The sequence below is a fragment of the Ceratotherium simum genome, unplaced genomic scaffold (genome assembly GCF_057802395.1).
Source record: "Ceratotherium simum simum isolate JZ-2026a unplaced genomic scaffold, ASM5780239v1 HiC_scaffold_50, whole genome shotgun sequence".
Classification (NCBI taxonomy): domain Eukaryota; kingdom Metazoa; phylum Chordata; class Mammalia; order Perissodactyla; family Rhinocerotidae; genus Ceratotherium; species Ceratotherium simum.
This window is the reverse complement of record NW_028261266.1, coordinates 39,960-58,937: the sequence shown is the minus strand read 5'-3', so window position 1 is coordinate 58,937 and position 18,978 is coordinate 39,960. Positions and strand designations below refer to the sequence as shown.

Sequence of the window (18,978 nt, the reverse complement as noted above, 5' to 3'; positions counted from 1 at the left end):
GCCAGAGGCTGGGGAAGGTGGAATGAGGAGTTGGTGTTTAATGGGGACAGAGTTTCAGTTTGGGGAAGATGAAAAAGTCCTGGAGATGGATGGTGGTGATGGTTTCATAACAATGTGGATGTACTTAATACCACTGAACTGTATGCTAAAAAATGGTTAAGAGAATAAATTTTATGTTATGTATTTTTATCAGTTAAAAAAAACTTATGTATACAAGAACACAGTAAGTGACTTGTGGTTTCTAGGTACTTTCTTGTATTCAGAAATGTAGAATCATTGTTCTTTGCTACTCATCACCTAAAACATGCCTAAAGAACAAAAGAAAGTTACATTAGCAAGGAAATAATTTGGAAAATTTACTCCTTTTTTAAAAAGCAGACAAGGAAAGGGGGAAGAGAGCGGAGAAAAATCTATCACAAAGAGGCCACAATCATACAAAAAGCATAAAAAAGCAGATGTATCAGAAAAGCAAATAATAATGAAAAACATTCAAGCTGAATAGTTAATAGATGTAAGCCAATGAACCAGAGACAAAAACTTCTTCATTTCATCAACAGCAGGAAAAAATAACATAATTCATGCATTAAAACTTTGATTCTTCATAAAGTCATCTCAATATGTATCTTTTAATTACAAAGGACAGACTCTTGGAAAATATCTGATTCTGCCAGAGAACACCAAATCCCCAAATCCAAGTGTGGAAAATCAGGGACAAAGCTACATTTTAGAACCACTGAAAAGTACCTGAAATGGTTGCTGCTGGGGTGAAAAAGAGGCAGAAACCAGGAGGAAGCTGGGTTGCTATAACAAAAGGAGTACCAGTCTGCCCATCCTTTCCTGTCACAACCTTTACCTGAAAGGAGATACTGAAAGGAAGGGAGGGAAAAAGCAGAATCACTTGTAAGCTTTTTCAAAGTTGATCAATATTTGTATTTCACACTCTGATGGTGAGACCTCACTGAGAGGGGACATGACTGAGTGGCCCCCGTGTGATTTCGGATGAACACAGTTGAACACATGGTTATTTGCCACTGTTAGTGACTCACAAGCGGGCTGGAATGAATAAAACTAGGACCTCAGCACTGAAAAGCTTTGTTTTAAGTCTGGTTTGACTCTTCACTTCAACAAAGCATATTTAATTGCTGGCAGGTAACAAGTTTAGGCACGACAGGCGTCTGCATTGGACAGTTACAGGCATGAGCCCAGCAGGGAGGGGATGCTGGCACTGCAGGCGACTTGGGAGGACATAAGCGGGGGAGGAGGGAATGAGAATCACACACACACACACACTGAAAATGTATAATCTCTTAAAAACACATTTTGATCTGATAAAGCAGAACAGAAGGACAAGTTAACCTGCATATCCATGATAATGAACTTAGAGCTAAGCAAATGAGAGTCTTTCAAGAAGAATTATCTGCTTCTGGTCCAGGATATTTGAATGGAACATACCCTTATATTAAATTAACTCAAAGTGAAACAGCATTTCACATCCTAAAAGCTCACAAGGGGAAATACAAGAAAACAAACTGGTTCACCTGGATAAATACATTTAGAAGGCTAATTAGAAACAAACCTATATCATCATAAATAATAAAAACTAAACCTTAATATTTATCAGTACTCTGGAAAAAATGTATACTTTTAGAAAATCAAATAAGCAAAATGGTAAATTTTATGTTCTGTATATTTTACCACAATTTTTTTTTTAAAAATCAAGTACATTAACTCTGTAATCAAGCAAGAGGCAGTAGCCTTCTTCAGCCCCAGGCTCTCCAGCTCCAAGGCCACGTGCCGGACACTGAGCCAAGCACTTGGATAGGTCCTACACAGACTCAGCCTTGCCCTGAATCTGGATTTGGATATTGTTGACCAAACTCAGCGCTGGAGCACCAGGTCTTTGGATTTGAGCCTGTGTGAAGACTGAACACTCTGTTTAGCACCTACCCTACGGGAATTAAGTGCTAGAGGGACTCAGTGATTACTGCTTAGTGACTAGCTCTCTGGTGGAAAATAGTGAATGGAAGTAGACAGACAGTTTCTGAAGTAGTCATTCCAGAGACAGGCCAGACATGCGGTGCAGAGTGGGCTTGAAGTTCCTGGTGGGCCGACCTCCAGGTCCAGCACTATCATAACTTGGGACTAAAGCCCAGGACACAGGAGACTTCCTACTGCCAAATAGTTTTGAATAAAGTATATGTATTATAGAAAAATATATTTTATAAGACAGCTCAGATATCATTTTTTTCCATCATAATACATCATATAATTTCAGGGGAAACATTTAAAAGTTGCAATAACCCCACCAACTATGGCAGCCGCCTTTCCAAAGGCTTGATGCTCAGAGATGTTTATGACAGCATGTCATATAAAAAATGGATGTAAACGAAACACCAAATAGAAGAGAACAGCAGGTCAGTCATGGGATGACATAGTATGTAGTCACTGAAATTACTATAAAGAGTGTTGAAGAAATAAAATGTTTATGTTAGATTTCAAATGGAAAAATTCAAGATAAAAAAATTTTGTAATTTTTAAAGATTTAATAGAAAGACTCAAATGTGAACCAGCTGGGGTTGAGAACCACAGTGATAGATCAAGAGTCCCTTTGTGTTCACCCCTGTTACACCTTCTAAACCATTTCTACTGCAGGACTCGCCCCTCCTGCCCCAGCTGTTACCAGCACACATGAACACACGTGAGATCATGGAAAAACCCTCACAACAGTGATTAGACCTGTGGTTCTTAACCCTGTTGATGCTTCTGAGAATCCAGTGAAAGCTACAGACTTTTCTTACCAGATCTAAGATGAAAATCTGGTTCTACACAGAAAACTAGGACTAGAAGAAAACTTCCTTAACCTGATAAAGGGCATCCTACAGGTAACTTGAAGCTAACTCATACTGGATGGTAAAAGACTGAACACTTTTCCTCTAAAATCAGAAAGAAGGCAAAGATGTCCACTCTCAGTACTTCTATTCAACAATGTAATGGAGATTCTAGCCAGTGCAATCAGTCAAGAAAAATAAATAAAAGGCATACAGATTGTAAAGGAAGAATTAAAATCCTTCGTTCCCAGGCAAAATAATCATCTATACAGAAAATCCCATGGAATCCACAAAAAGACTCCTAGAACTAATAAGTGAGTTTAGCAAGATATAAGCTCAATATACAAAAGTTATATTTCTACAAGCTGACAACAATCAGAAATTAAAAATTTAAAAATTATGATAGCATCAAAAAATATTAAATAATCAGCAATAAATCTATAACAGATGTGTAAGACCTATACACTAAAGTGACAGAACATTGCTAAGAGAAATTTTTAAAGATGTAAATAAGTGTTCATGGATCAGAAGACTCAATATTGTTAATATGTCAGTTCTCTCAAAACTGATCTAAAAATTTAAAGCAATCTCAATCAAAATCCCAGTAGGCTGTTTATAGAAAGTGAGAAGCTCGTTCTAAAATTCATAAGGAAATGCAAAGGACCTAGAAGAGCCAAAATTTTGGAAAAGACACTGGAAAATGTAGATGGCTCGACTTTAACACTTATTATAAAGCCAGCAATCAAGACGGTGTGGAAATAGATCAATGGTACAGAATAGAGAGACTAGAAATAGATTCACACATATATGGTTAATCAATTTTTAACAAAGGTTCAAAGACAATGATGCTGAAACAACTGGGTATCCACATGCAAAAAGATGAACTTTAATTCATTCGTTGTACAATAGACATACACAAAAATTTTCAATGGATCAGATATGTAAATATAAAACTTAAAACTAAAAACTCCCTAGAAGAATGCATAGAAGAAAATCTTTGTGATCCTTATGACTTTGGGTAGGCAAAGACAGCTTGGATACAACAATAGATTCGTAAGAGAAAACTGATAAATTGGACTTCATCAAAATTAAGACTTATGCTCTTGAAAAGACATTATTAAGCTAATGAAAATATAAGCCACAGACTAGGAGAGAATATTGTCAAATCCCATTATCTGATATAGAACTTCCAACAAGAAGAATTCTCAAATTCAATTTGAAGAAAAAATTTTAAGTGGGCAAAATATTTGAGCAGGCACTTCATTGAAGAAAAATGCATGGATGAGAAATAAGCACATGAAAAGATGCTCAACATTATTAGTCATCAGGAAAAAGCAAGACAAAACCACAACCGGATATTACTACACACCTTAGAATGCTAAAATTGCAAAGACTGATCATACAAAGTGTTGGTGAGAATGTGGAGAAACTGGAACCCTCAAACACTGCTGGTGGGAATGTAAAATGGTGCACCCACTTTGAGAAACAGCTTGGTAGTTTCTTTAGAAGTTAAAGACACACTGAGCACATGATCCTGCCATTTCACTCCTAGGTATTCACCAAGGAAAAAAGAGAGCATATGTCCATACAAAGAGTTCTTTACAAAAGTTCATAGTGATAAACTTACAAAAATTTTGCATATGTATGGATATTAAAATTATTTAAGAAATTAGTAAATAGAGCCCAGCATATACTAACAGAGATAATAGACTGTCCTCAAAGGGGAGGTAGGCCAAAAATGTAAGAGAGTGGACTATCAGGAAACTCACTAACTTTATCATCAATTTTAAAGCCCAAAAGTACGAGATGACAAAATAATAGTTTATAAAATTAGCAGCCATTCCTAATAAAAATTCAAAATACAACACCTATCAAAGGAAACTACTTAAATGTGATGTTTTTAAAAACTAGGGCCCAAAACTCAACAGCAAATATGTTAACGTTGACGTACAGAAGCTAATTCCAATAAATTAGAAACACAAGAGAGTCAAATATCACCACTTCACCACTTCAACAGAGGTTTTAGCAATTAAAAAAACAAAGAAAAATGAACTAAATAATGAGGGGAATGAAATTATCTTTGTTTGCAAATCATATGACTGTATGCCTAGAAAACCTAAGAGACCAAATATTATAAGAATAACAGAATTTGGTAAAGTGCCTGGAATCAAAATAAACATACAAAAATCAATAGCTTTGTTTCTATGTCAGCAATAGACAATTGAAACAGAAATGGAAAAAATATCCCATTTCATTAACAGCCACAAAAACTATAAAATACCAATGAATATACACTTAACAAGAAAAGTGGAGCACAATCTGAAAAAAACCATACAATCTTATTTTAGGATATAAAATGACACGAATAAATGAAATAAGATACTATGTTCTTGAATAAGAAGATTTAATATCATAAAATGCCACACTTCCAAAAAAGTAAATATACATGGAATGCAATTCTGAGGAGAATTCCAATGAGTTTGGCTTTTGTTTTGCTTTAGAAATAGAAAACATGACTTTAAAGCTTATATGAAAAAGCCCATGTCTGAAAAGAGGCAACAGTATTTTGAAAAGAAGAATAAAGAATACCAAGGGGGTTCTTGACTTACAAAATATTCATACTTATTCTAGAGCTTCTGTACTCAAAAATCAGTGTTGTCCTGGCACAGAAATAGACCAAAAAAAAAAAAAAGAGGAAAGGAAAAGAATACAGAGTCCTGACCAAAATATATAGACAGTGGTGTTTACTTTGAATGAAAAAAGAATGCTTTAGCTAAAAAATGGTAGTGGCACCTAGGAAAAAAAAAAAAAAGCTAGTTCCCTACCCCACACCATGTCAGACGGAATAAAGAGTTAAATGTTATCTTCCTCAAAAGAAAGAAAGAAAGAGAATAAGGGGAGGGAGAGAGGAAGTTTATTAGAATCAAATTTAGGAGAATATTTCTACAATCCTGAGATGGTGAAAACTTTCTTAATAAACATGGCAGGAAACCCAGATGCCATAAAGTAAAAAATAACTACATAAAGATGTTCTAACAAAAAGACAAAAATAATCAGGGGGGAAATACCTGCAACATTTTATTTATGGCTGCAAAGGGTAAATATCCTTAATATACAAACAGCTCCTAGAAATTAGTGAAAAAACAATTCACCAAGGAGATGGAGAAGAATATAAGAGGCATTTACTGAAGAGGCTGTCCCAACTGGCGACAGCCAACCAAGGAAAAGCAACATAAAGCAATGGGGCAAGATGTCTTTTCACCCATTCAGCTGGCATTAACTTCAGATAGGAAGTCAAGGATCCTCGCCTGCATTTATAGAATGTAAATTGCTATAATAGTCTGTGAAACACTCTGTCAACATCTATTAAAATTAAGATTTTAAATATGTATATCCTTTGACCCATTATCTCAATTTAGTTCCCACTATTGGGAATCTAGCCCATAGAAATCAAGTACCAGAACCTATGTATCAGAACGCTTATCTCAGTACGACTCGTGGTGGGAAAACCCATCAATGGGGGACGATTGACTCAGCATGGTACATCCTAATTAGGGACCATTATGCAGCGACCAAACGAAATTATCTCTGGACTTGAATAGATGTTGGAGACATATTGCTAAGTGAAGAAAAAGGGGGAAGAGAGGTAAATAGGACTAAGGAGAAAAAAGGACAGAAAGGAATTCTTATTTTTCTACATTGTTCGAATTCTTGTTATAAGGTTGTATTTTGTTGTATTTAAAAACTAACTTTAAAATATACCTCATTCCAAGGTACAAAAAAAAATTACTTTGGCAAATCAGTTTTCCAAAGGATCTTGAGATTCAAAATGTCAAACGCTCGAACTTTCAGCGTTCTTACGCCAGCTGACTGCAGCAGGTCAGTTTTCTGTGCGGAAGGATATTTACTCAGCCCTTGGCCAGATGGCTTAACGGTCTTCGGCGCGAAGGTGGTGTCCTAGTTCACCATCCGGTGTCTGAACGCCCCCTGCGGGGAGGTCTCTCCCAACGGTGCGCGCGCAGGGCTCAGCCCACGGAGAGACTGCTTCCGTGGACGGACCCACCCTTCTCGGGGTGCAAAGCAGGGTCACCCCGACGCGACGGCCCACCGGAGACGGGCGCGGCGGCGTCAGCACCGTTGACAGCGGCCTCCCGGAACGGGGCAGGGGACTCCACTGTGGGAGGGGGCCTCACCTAAGCGGGGGTCACCGGGCCCAGGTGACAGGGGAGGCGGGCCAGCAGTGGAGGCCGAGGGGAGGGCCGCACCACCCATCACGCCCCGGCGTGGACACGCGGCCGTCCCTACCGAGGCTGCCGGGCAGGTGGCGCACGACTCTGGCAGGAGGAGCGCAGCAGCAGGCCACGGGACTGCTGGATCCGCCGGACTAGACAAAAGCGGTCTGGCTGGCCCCAGTGCGCAGGCGCACCAGCAGGCAGGAACACAGCTCAGGCACGGGCACCTGCGGGCCCGCAGGCGGAATGCAGGCCGATCGAAGCAGGTGGGTGGGTGGGCGGGGTGAGAGCGGAGGACCCAGAGGGAGTGGGTGGGGCAGAGGTGGCGCCTGCGCACTCCTCCAGCTTCCTTCTCTGGCCTCCACCGGCCTTCATGCCTTCATTGATGCATCTCTGCTTGCCACAGACTATGCACCTGCCAGTCTGCCCACCCACCCATCCACGGGATGCTTACTACCTGTTACACTGACCAAGCACTTCTAGTTCCTGCAGTGGTAGAACCTGGAATCTCGTGGGGAACGGTCAAATCAAAAGGGTCAAAATTGGGGTGAGTTTATTATGAGCCATATCTGAGGACTAGCCCAGGGACTTCCTTCTCCAAGTAAGGAGGGGCACCAAAGGAGTGGGGTGTACAGAGGGGTTATACACCATCAAAGAGCATGTATCACATATGATTGGAATGTCCCTTTTACAACAGTCAAGAGATTGCCTAGCCTGCACAGCAATTCACACAGCGATTGATGACCACAGCAAGTAGCAGGTCTGTCGTCTCGAGCTTGGTGGTCACAGCAGGTCACCAATCAATCCATAGCCTAGGGAGAGATGCTTATCCTTAAGGAAATGCCAACGGGAAGTTACATCTTTTCTTATCTTAAAGGGCCTTGTGCTTGTCTTTGGGACATAGTAAATACTTAAAGCAGATATACAATGCATGCTCAGTGGCTGCGGCAGGCCCTTTTGGAAAAACAAGGTCAGGCCAAATTAGTTTTACACCAAATGGCTTCCTCATATAACCCAATATATCCTATTGCTTGCCATTTATTTATCATGTATTAATAAATAAATGCCCAATGAGAAGAAAATAAGGTAGGGCTGCTGAGAAAATGTGGTGGGAGTTGAGTGCCTATTTTAAACTGGGGAGAAGGAGTCAGAAGATGCCCAATAGGCTGTAAGCGGGGATCTGAAGATCCACAGGGATAGTTCTTCCTCCTGCCTGTGACCAGGGAAATGTTCTAGTGTGTCTCTGGTTTCACTCTTGCTCCGTTTCATCAAGTCTCTGAAACCAGCTCAAGACAAGGTTGACATAAGGGAAGCCATATTGTAGAAAAGAAAAACTCTATTGTAACTTTGAATGACCTCTGACAAACTAACCCAGCTGGATATGCACCCTCCAGGAGATCTAACTGCTCTGTAGATTTTATGACACCTGCTCGTGCATGTACCTCCCAGCTGCGATAAGATGATAACTTGATAAGGTGATAACTTTGTTTTTGTTGAGTTCCTTAGGAATGTGATGACCCCTGAACAGAAAATCTATGCTGATAGCCATCATCAGTGAAAACTGAAAGATCTGGTGTGGCACTCCCAGTCTATAAGACCAGAAGGTCAACATTCCTAATCCCCTCCCCAATAACCCAATGGCCTATATAACTGCTGTAAGATTTTTGTGCCCCCTTAAGATGGTTCTTTTGGACATGAGTCGGCCATCTTCCCTCTTGCTAGGAAGCTGTAATAAAAAGTCCTTTTTCTCCTACCACTTTGCCTCTTGACTATTGGCGTGTCTTTTGGCGAGCAGAAGGCCCCACGTTGGGTGGTAACATCTCCACTGCAGACAGGGCGACCTTTCAAAATTATAAGTCAAGTTGTCTTTCAGGCTTCAACCTTTCCCATCTACTTAGGATAAAATCCAGATGGTTGTCATAATCTTGCCCCTGTTTCTTCATGGTACTTATCCCCTTCTGAATTATTTTATCATCAGGCTGGCTGCTGGAATGTGACCTCCTTTTCCAGGATGCATTGTAATAAAATGATTTTCCTGCAGTATAGGACATATTGTAATAAAATGATGCTCCCACAGTATAGGATGCATTGTAATAAAATGATTACACTACTTTGTTACAATTATAGCTTTACAGGTGCTGAACATCTCACATGACATAGTCCCAAGTTTCAACAATAAGTAAAATCTACCAGATTTTGGCTAGATGGTGGAATGCATGGATGGCCTGCACTGAGGCCACCCCATTTTCCTGACTAGGGGCATGGAGGTTGGGTGGGCATTGTTAACCTGACAGCAGGGACTCTTATTTGTAATTTGGGCTGCTGGTTTGGGCTATCAGAGCTGGCTGGCACCTGTGCTGGTCGGGAACACCAGGGGTCTGCAGCTGGGCCACGGTTGTCATCACAACTTGCTGCTGCGTGAGTTTCTCCTGGACCACCCGTGGCTGCACAGGGCCACGGGGCCCCTGTGGGGATCATCTGGACTAGCTGCCTGGCTGTTGTTGCCTGGGTGAGGGGCACAGTCTGTAGAGAAGCCTGAACTGAAACAGTTAGAAAAAACACATTACCTAGAAAACACAGATCAAGTGACATGACAAATTAATCATTCTTGGGGGTGGGCAGAGGGGTTTTAGAAAGTTAATTAGCCGGAATGCTTTTGTGAAATGTGAAAACTACCTGACATATCAAAATATGACCCCTGGTTTCTAACGAAACAAAAGAAAACTAAACCATTGTTGCTTTAAACCATTGTTGGATGCCTCTGCGGAAAAGGCGAGGGTTGATGACTGGGGACTGGTGGTAGTGGCAGTGTTCAGCTTTTAATACTATTTGGTTTTTTGAAATCTATATGCCAGTGTGATTTTGAACAAAATAAAATGTTTTTAAAGCACTGTTTTTATATGGTCACATTTTGTAGCAGTAAATAAAATAGTAAGAGCCTGACGTTTCCTCTGTTAGGAAGGTAAGTCATCACTGTCCCTAGGAGGACTTATACCTCTAGGACTCAAGGTCACTACAAGTGGATTCTGTTTTCTTTATGCATTTCCCTAAAACTATGATGTGGCAGCTTCAGCTTCTAGGACGTACCTAAGGTTAAGCTAGAAATGAGCTCCTTCAGTACATTTGGCACTGAGTTTGAACACGTTTGTCCAGTTTTTTCCCTGCTAGTCTAAGGATATCAAAGGTTTTCCTCAAAGTTAATTGTTTTCTGTATTATGAAAATCAAAAGAGATCCTCTAGGGCCAGCCCCAGTGGCCTAGTGGTTAAGTTTGGTGTGCTCCGCTTCGGTGGCCTGGGTTTGGTTCCTGGGTGTGCACCTACACCACTCATCTGTCAGCGGTCATGCTGTGGTGGCGGCTCACATACCAAAAAAGAGGAAGATTGGCAGTGGATGTTAGCTTAGGGCACATCTTCCTCAGTGGGAAAAAAAAAGAGATTCTCTAATAATTAAAATTCTACTTCCTCAGGATGAAAACCAAGAACTCTCTTAACCTGGGAAATTTGACGTTTACTGAAAGGTCCAAGTGGGAACTTCCTAGATGGCTGCACATCTCCAAGTCCTCCCTGTCGTGAAGCAGAGGCAACCTGCTGGATGCTGGCCACAGGTGTTTGCTGTTGGATGACTTGAGGGAATTTCGCAGCCTTTGACAAAACAAAAAAAGTCAAACATAGAATTCAAAAGAATGTGTGCACAAAGGTTTTTCTCCCTTTCTTTACTTATCGGGGTTTTTTTTTCCAGATTATTTTATTTATTTATTTATTTTGCAGAGGAAGATTGGCCCTGAGCTAACATCTGTTGCCGATCTTCCTCTTTTTTTGCTTAGGAAGATTAGCCCTGAGCTAACATCTGTGCCAATCTTCCTCCACTTTGTATGTGGGATGCCACCACAGCATGGCTGACAAGTGGTGTGGGTCTGCGTGCAGGATCCCAACTTGCGAAGTAGGCCGCCCCTACTTATCAGTTCTTAATGTAAAAAAAAAGAAAAAAGAAAAAACACCACGGTGGCCAGATGACACTAAAGAGCAATTCTCAAAGTGCACTGACCTGGAACCCTGAGAGAATCGGTTATTTCACCTTCATGCTGAACAATGACTGCCTTCCTTATCTGCAATCACATGTCATTTGAAGCTTATTTTTGGTCTCATATTTCAGACAGTCAAATTTCTTCTTTTACTAAAAACTGCTCCAAGTTTATCTGAGAGAATTAAATTGAAGATGGAATAAAATATCTTAGCATTTCACAAGTTCTCAAGAGAGCTGTTCTTCAATTCTGGGCGGCGTTCCGGGAGGGTGCCCCCACTGTGAAGGGATTCAAACCAGCACCAAGGTTCAGCCCAGGCGGCCACACGCGGCACTGACACACCTGACCCAGATGTGCTAGCTGCTTGCTGCAGCGCTGGGCCGCCATAGCCGGGAGCAAAACCAAGAGCAGCCCACGTGGCCGTCAGCATCAGAGTGACGGAGGATGTTGTTCCTGAAGTGGAAGGCCGACAGCCAGCTCCTGGAGGAGCCTCACAAACATAAAGGACGCCACTGCGTGGTGACTTCAGCAAGGCCCCTGAGCCACACTGCACCGATCAATCCCACAGGCGGAAAAGCCAGCAAGGACCGTGAGGGGATCCCCACCTCGGAGGAGCAGCGGAGGGGCCACGACGCTCTCTCCACAGGGCACCGGCTCTGCGGGCATCCACCTGCTTCTATTCTCTGAACCCTGCGCCTTCCAGGGCTCACTCTCCAGGGCGCCTGTGATTTGCACTCCAACCCTGGCGCTCCCTCCTTCTCACCTGCCTCTGGGTCTGAATCTGCTGAGTCCCTGCCAGTTTCTGGGACTGGTAAGAAACTGGGTTTTAAGGGCTGGCTGGGTGGCATAGGTGACCTTCCCTGGTTGGCCCTGAGCAGCGGTCTGCTGTGCGGTGATCTGAGGAGAGAGAGACCTCCCGGGTTAGAGCCAGGCGCGGCTCTGCAGCCCCTTCTCGGAGCCCTCAGGGCCTCCTCTGTCGGCTCCTACTGCCCCCAGACATCCCCGCAGTGTGACTCTCCCATGCTCCTGGCACTGCCTGCCCTCTGCCCTGTTCCTGCAGCTGCTCCTCCCGGCTTGCCCAGCCCACGTGTCACCTGCCTCCTCTCCTGGGAAGTTCCCTTATGGCTTGGTCTGGGGTTCAACGTCACATCCTCTGTAGCACTTGGTGCAACGTCTGCTCGTCATGTAAGTCAGTGAACTTGACCACAATGTAGAAAACATACACATATAATTTCTCGAGTCTAATTTGAAGAATTTGGCATATACCAAAAATATTTAGCACAGGGGGTAACAAACCTGTAAGCACAATTGTTGCATATTTAATCCAATTTCTGGTTTTCTCTGCCAGGAGAATTTAAATACTACTCAGAAGGCTGTGCATATATGTGGTCTATATGTTTGGCTTACAAAGCCACGGCTACATATAAACATTTTTTAACATCTCAGCAGTTTTCTTTCAAATTATACTAACATGCAGACCAGCACTTTAGCTAAAGCCCTTCTCTTTCTATCTTTCAGCTGTGAACTAAGCCTATGTGAACACAACCCTGGCCACCCTGCTGGTGTCTTCGTCCTTCTGTCACCAGTGCCCCGCATCACCCAGTGCCCAGCCATGGCCAGCCCGGCTAGAGGCCCTGCGCCTCGCTCCCACTCCTGCCCAGCCGAGCCCAGGGGACTGCTGGAAAGGCCTGGGGCGGGGGGTGACTCTGAGTGGTGTTTCCTTCCTGAAACTGTCCACCCCAGGGAGAAGGCACCTCCCAGAGGTGGGTGTGAGGGCCGTCTTTACTCAGAGGAGACATACCCTTCCTCCAGGCCCCGCTCTACCTGGTAAGAAGGAGGAGGAGGTCTGAGGAGCGTGTCTGGCATGATGGGCTGGTGCAGCCAGGACCGCTCTTTCCAGAAGGCCAGTCCTGCCCTTTTCCACCGACGTCCCAAACGCCTGCGTCCTGGCGTGCTCCGACCTTCTCCCTCATCAACACTGTCCCTTCCCAGCATCCTGCCCTCTTGGAGCCCACCATCTCACCCAAGGCCTCTGAGGAAAGCTCTCCTACCAGCTTTCTGTTCTGCTGTCCCCACGAACCATGACGGTGTCAGGATTGGAACTATCTCAGCCCCCACCAGACCTCTGGCTGGGCTCCTTCCTGTGAGAGGGGCAGTGACACTCAGGGAAGAGCTGCCTATCTGATGCCTGACAAGCACGGGACCCTGGAGCCCGACCATCAGCTCTGTGACTTGGGTGAGTCACCTCATTTCCCTGAACCTCAGTTTCCTCAAGGGAACATGAGCTCTGTCCTGAGAATCAGCACCAGATGCCCGCAGAGCTCTCAGCACACAGGGAGAGAGCAGTGATGCCGGTTCACACCGCAGCCACGGCTGCCCCACCATCAGATCACGTATTCTAGCTCTGGTTCAGAAAACAGCACAGATGCAACCCGCAGTGCAAGTCCCAAACATCATCATCTGTGTGTCGGGCTCTATGCTCCCAGTAAGTGGGTAAAGCGGAAGCCCTGGAAGATAGAGCGCCTCACACTCTGCTCCTGTTCCTCAGTGCACACCCCAATACCGGCCTACTGGGAAGGACACGGCTTTGGGACCTGAATCAGCTCAGAGCCACCTCCCAAACTTCTCTCTGAGTCAGCGAGATGCTGACAGTCCTCCTTCACATCAACCCCTCTCCCGTCACTCTCCCTCCCTCTACCCTCTGAGTACACACATGCAAGGACACGGTCCCCACCTGGCTCCTTGAGTGACACTCAGGCAAGAACATGGTGACCACCTGGCTCCTAGCCTGAATACAAACTTGGCGGTGGCCCTGGCCTGGCTCCATTCTTTCCATACACCAGGAGCCCAGGCGGATCATACACCATGAGGCACCCCTGCTTCCTTGAATCCTTCTGGCTGCTTTCCCAGCCATGCAACCTCACAGCCTGCATCCTTCACAGTTCCCCACAGGCCCTCGGTGCACGGGGCGCCCCATCTTGCAACCACCCTCTCTCTCCAGGGCCTGGGAGCAGCTCCAAGCCCAAGGTCGCCCTCTGTGCATCCCAAGCACACGACACCAGGGTCTCCTGTGTGTGGGCCCCAGGCAGTGAGGCAGGGCCCATTCAGGACCCTCTCGTCCTCTGTGCTCCTATGCCTGGTAGCAGGGCCTGACTTGGCACAAAGACTGGAGGACGTGAGAATCCTGCGCAGGAACCCAGTACCTTCTGCTGAATGGCTGCTGGGCCTGGAGTAGCCTGAGGCTGGAGGGCTTTCTGCTGCTGCACAGCTGGCTGCTTGAGCTCAGCAGCTGCTGGATGTGCACGGGGCCTGGGCCACAACGGTCTGTCCTGCAAACACTGACCAAGTCAGTTAATCACAAGCACTAAGCAGGGACGAGGGTCTCGGGGCTCACGTTAAGTTCAGACTGCCTGAATTCTGTACAGAAAACTATACACTGAAACTATGCCGAGACACATACAGCCATCCCTTACATACACTTAAAATGTTCTGCGTTCACAATGACATTCGGATAAAGGGATGGGAAGTTCAGAACGTTAATGGTTAAATCGACAGCCAAAACTTGTACTCAGGAAGCTCTGAGAGATACTTTCTGCTAAAACACACCATGACACACTAGAAATGGGTGTATATGAAAGAAGCCAGCAGGGCTGGCGGCCACTACTGCTAGAAAAGGCTCCTTAGTGCTGCTCAAGGCTTTAAGCAGAGCAGCAGTGGCGGGTGAGGGCTGCACGCATCTGGCACCTGTGGCTTTCTGTGGATGCCCGATGGCCACACTGATCCCGGCAACGTCCGTGGGTGGGGTCATGATGCTCAGCGAGGAGACCATGGCTGTGGGCACAGACACCACTGGAGGCTTCACCAAGGCCACCTGAGCTGGCTGGGGCGCCTGAGCCTGTGTCTGCCCTTGTGCCTACAGCTGCAAAGTGGGAACCCGGGTCTAAACAGTGGAAACGATGGGAGAGTCCAGAGAAATTCGGGAGACTGTGTGTCTTTGCAAATATGTCCCCACAAGAGGTCAGGCGGTGAGAAATTTACAAAGATTCACAAAGGTGGAAAGTGGCAGTCAACTAAAGGAAAACCTCTCGCTGTAGGTGACCCACGTTTCTTAACCCGTCACCACCAAATGCAGGAACTGGGTTTGGCAGGACACGCAGCTAATCCGCCACACTGATGTTCAGAGGCTGATCCTGCGCTGGCTGTCATCTCTGCTCCTCCCTCCATCCCCTGTACCTCGGGGTAACCCAGTCATGCCAGGTGTCCTCTTCCTTCAGCCACGGCTAAAGCTCAGCCCCTGCCCCTCTCCCCGAGATGACCGCCACGACCTCCACTCAAGTCCTCCTGTGGACGCCACCTCCTGCTACTTAGTCATCACACCACTGCCAAGCACTTTGTTCTTCAGTTGCTTTTTAAAAAGGAAAATGGAAATAGATCCATGTTTTTTTTTTGGTGGGGGGTGGGGGAGATCAGCCCTGAGCTAACATCCATGCCAATCCTCCTCTTTTTGCTGAGGAAGATTGGCCCTGGGCTAACATCCGTGCCCATCTTCCTCCACTTTATATGAGACGCCGCCACAGCGTGGCCTGACAAGCGGTGCGTTGGTGTGCGCCTGGGATCCGAACCTGAGGTGCCAGCAGCGGAGCGTGCGCACTTAACCGCTACGCCACGGGGCGGCCCCTAGATCCATTTTTATATGTACAAAAACTCAGACTACCTAAGAAAACGTAAAGAAGTAAAAATCATCCATAAACCTAAAACCTCCTGCATGTGAATGTGAAAACCAGCCTTCAGCCACTAGATCTCATTCTTATCTGTGTGGTTCACTGTGCAGATATGTAAAATGGGGTGAATTGTAGCTGTTGTATAATTTCTTTCTCTTCCTTTTACAACAATCACTTTTCAAAGCTGCTTCCTATCCCACCGTGTGGATGCTCTCCAACATACTTAGTAAAATTCTTAGTCTTGGAGATTTATGTTTCCTCTAACATTCCTGAAACAAAGAAGTTTGTACATTCATCACTTTGTGCTTATTCTATTATTTCTTTAGGCTATAACAGAAATACTATTGTTGGGTAAAGTGGTGTGCACATTTTTTAGCTCAATTACTAGAATCCCCTCCTCAGGGGAGCTGGTTTCCATTGGACAAGCCCCCCATGAGGACCATGCCTTCCTGGAGCCCTGGTCACCACCAGGGATTACCACTCTCCTCACTTGAATTTGCATTTTTTGTGAACACAGGTGAAACCAAACTTGCTTCCCCTGTTTTTACTCAATTCTATCCCCTCTCTTGCAAAGTGAGGGTGAAGGGCAAGCAAAGCAAATCCTGAGGACCCTGGCCCCCCCAATCCTGGCGTGAGTCATAGATGACTAGCTGTAGGATTTGGGCAGGTTACTTAAGCTGTGTGCCTTGGTTTCTGCACCGACAAAATGGGGTTAACGTTAAAACCCCCACTCTTGCCTCAGCAGGGTCCGCGAGCACCTCTCAGGTGACAGGCGTAGAGCCTAGGGCAGGACCCCTGATGTTAGCTGTCACCAGTGCCAGGGTGGGGGCTCCCCGAGCTGGGCACTGGTTAGCCCGATGTGAGAGTGTCTGGCCCGTGGGACACTCGATCGACACTTGTTGAATGTAACTGATCTTCTGAGACACAATTTTCATCCTATTATTCCTTTCTCCAGAAATCTCTGAGGTCTCTCCATGCCTACAAAACACTGATGATACCTGAGCCTGGTCTTTGGGCCTCAGCCACTTCCCCACACCTCCTGTGCTTCTCCTTCGCCTCAGCCTCTACTCCAACCACATGGGCTTTGTCCCTGCATCTCTACCCGAGCAGCACTAGGATGCCTCCCACATGCCATGTCTTGCCCTTCCATTGTCCCCAACATAAATCCTGCCCTCCATCCATGGTCTAGCTTGCTCCCTGCCTCCCCCAATCGCTCAGCCCATAAGCTGTGTGACACTTCAGTTCAGGAGGTATGATTATTGAAATGTTTCCTATGCATTGTATTTCATTCTTTCTAAGGACAACTTCAGTTCTTGGGGGAAAGATCACGTCTTCTACTTTACTTGTAAGTCTGCCATAATACCTGACATGTTCCTGAGCAAGCAGTAAGAGTTCAGTTGAAATGTAAAAAGATCTTACTTCAGAAAAACAAATGTATCAACTGGAACTCAAGAACCTTGCCACCTGGAGGTTGGCCGCGGTGGTGCCCATGAACAGGGCTCCAGGCCTCAGGGCCATGACTATGGTGAGCTGGGGGCTCTGCTGCTGTGGTGCAGGTGGCTGGGGCTGCAGCTGCACCTGTGCTGTTGGCTGCAGGGGCCCTGGCAGGGTCTGCAGTGGGGATCCTGCTGGGGCAGCTGTGGTTTCTGCTTCTGTATTTTGATCAGGTGCTCCTAAAACCCAGAGAAAGTATTATCTCATCAATATTAACTGTATTCCACTTTGTATGCATCTTGCTTTAAGGTTACTGTTCTACTCTCCATTGAATACTGAAGGAAACAGGTGCTAATGTGCAGTATGCAAACCATCCTCCAGGGCCTGCCCAACATTTTAAAAATGTTCTTTTGTTAAAAATTAGCATATTATTGATGAAGACTACAAACAATGATACTGACAGATTAGTAAATTCATAGCAAAATTTCTGAGTTCTTATCACCCATGAACGAGTCAATTTAAATCAGTAGTACCATCAAAATTTTTATGTCTTAAAATCATGATACCTCTTGAAATTTTAAAATTTATGATGAGATCAGTTCTCAATTTTTTTATTCCAACTGTCTCCAAATGAAGATTTAATTAATAAATAAATCCCATGTCTTCAAAGGAAGTCAAAACATCAAGATATGAAGATTGGGGCCGGCCCTGTGTCTTAGCAGTTAAGTGCATGTACTCTGCTACTGGCGGCCCGGGTTCAAATCCCCGGCGCGCACTGACACACCGCTTGTCCAGCCATGCTGAGGCAGTGTCCCACATACAGCAACTAGCAGGATGTGCAACTACGACATACAACTATCTACTGGGGCTTTGGGAAGAAAAAGGGAAAAAAAAAAAGGGAGGAGGATTGGCAATAGATGTTAGCTCAGGGCCAGTCTTCCTCAGCAAAAAGAGGAGGATTCGCATGGATGTTAGCTCAGGGCTGATCTTCCTCACACACACACACAAAAAGATATGAAGATAGTTCAAAAAATATTTTAAAGAATAAAGGTATTTTTAAAAGAAAATTTATACTGAGTTGTTCGTGACTGTCAGATCTCTTTCAATATGCTAAAAATGAAAATGACTTTGAAATTGATTTAGGGGAGGGAAGGGTGGAGAATAAAGGAACCAGGCCATGAGTGGGTAGGTGGGCCTCTGGGCAGCTCAAAGGGGGTGTGCAGGGGCCTTTGAAGTCCCTGAATCTTAGAGAGGGAAGAGCAGGAAGGTGAGAAGGGAAGGCAACCCTAGTGGGGGGGACCAGCTGTGACAACTTGCCCTTGCAGGGCCCAGGAACTGTTCTCTAATTTTGTGCTGTCCAACAGAACCTTCTGCAGTGATGGACATGTTCTAGATCTGGGCTGTCCAATATGGTAGCCGCAGCCACTGCGGCCACTGACCCCTTGAAATGTAGCTGATGTGACTGAGGAACTGAATACTTCATTTGGTTGCATTTCATTTCTTTGGCACGTGTTCCGGTGCTTCAAGGATGAAGCCTCGGCTCAGTGCAGCACGTCCTCCACAGCCCTCCAACACGCCCTCTTGTCCCCTCTGTAACCGAGAAGGGGCCGGCCCAAGGTCAGGTACTTACTGTGGCAGGCCCGAGAACTAGCTGGAATTCCGAAATTCCAGCCTCGTCTTGTTTTTATTACGTATGTTTCTAGTTACTTTCTATGCCAAGTATTAATACTTTTCCATTTAT

At 45.1% G+C, this 18,978-nt stretch overlaps 2 protein-coding genes across 33 annotated transcripts in view; one reads left to right on the top strand and one right to left on the bottom strand.

Annotated features, from left to right (window-relative positions):
- The window catches only part of LOC147911169 (uncharacterized), a 159,688-nt gene that overhangs the window by 105,830 nt on the left and 34,880 nt on the right, over positions 1 to 18,978 (top strand). For 9 of the 20 annotated variants that reach the window (XR_015551471.1, XR_015551467.1, XR_015551475.1 and 6 more), the window contains exon 15: positions 12,601 to 13,318. The exons of 4 other annotated variants lie outside the window; for them this stretch is intronic. The gene's annotated coding sequence lies outside the window, so the exon portion shown is untranslated. 7 more of the 20 variants (XR_015551478.1, XR_015551476.1, XR_015551480.1 and 4 more) reach the window with 4 other exon arrangements.
- LOC147911170 (uncharacterized) overlaps positions 1 to 18,978 on the bottom strand; it is a 90,265-nt gene that overhangs the window by 41,383 nt on the left and 29,904 nt on the right. The gene's annotated exons all lie outside the window — the stretch shown is intronic.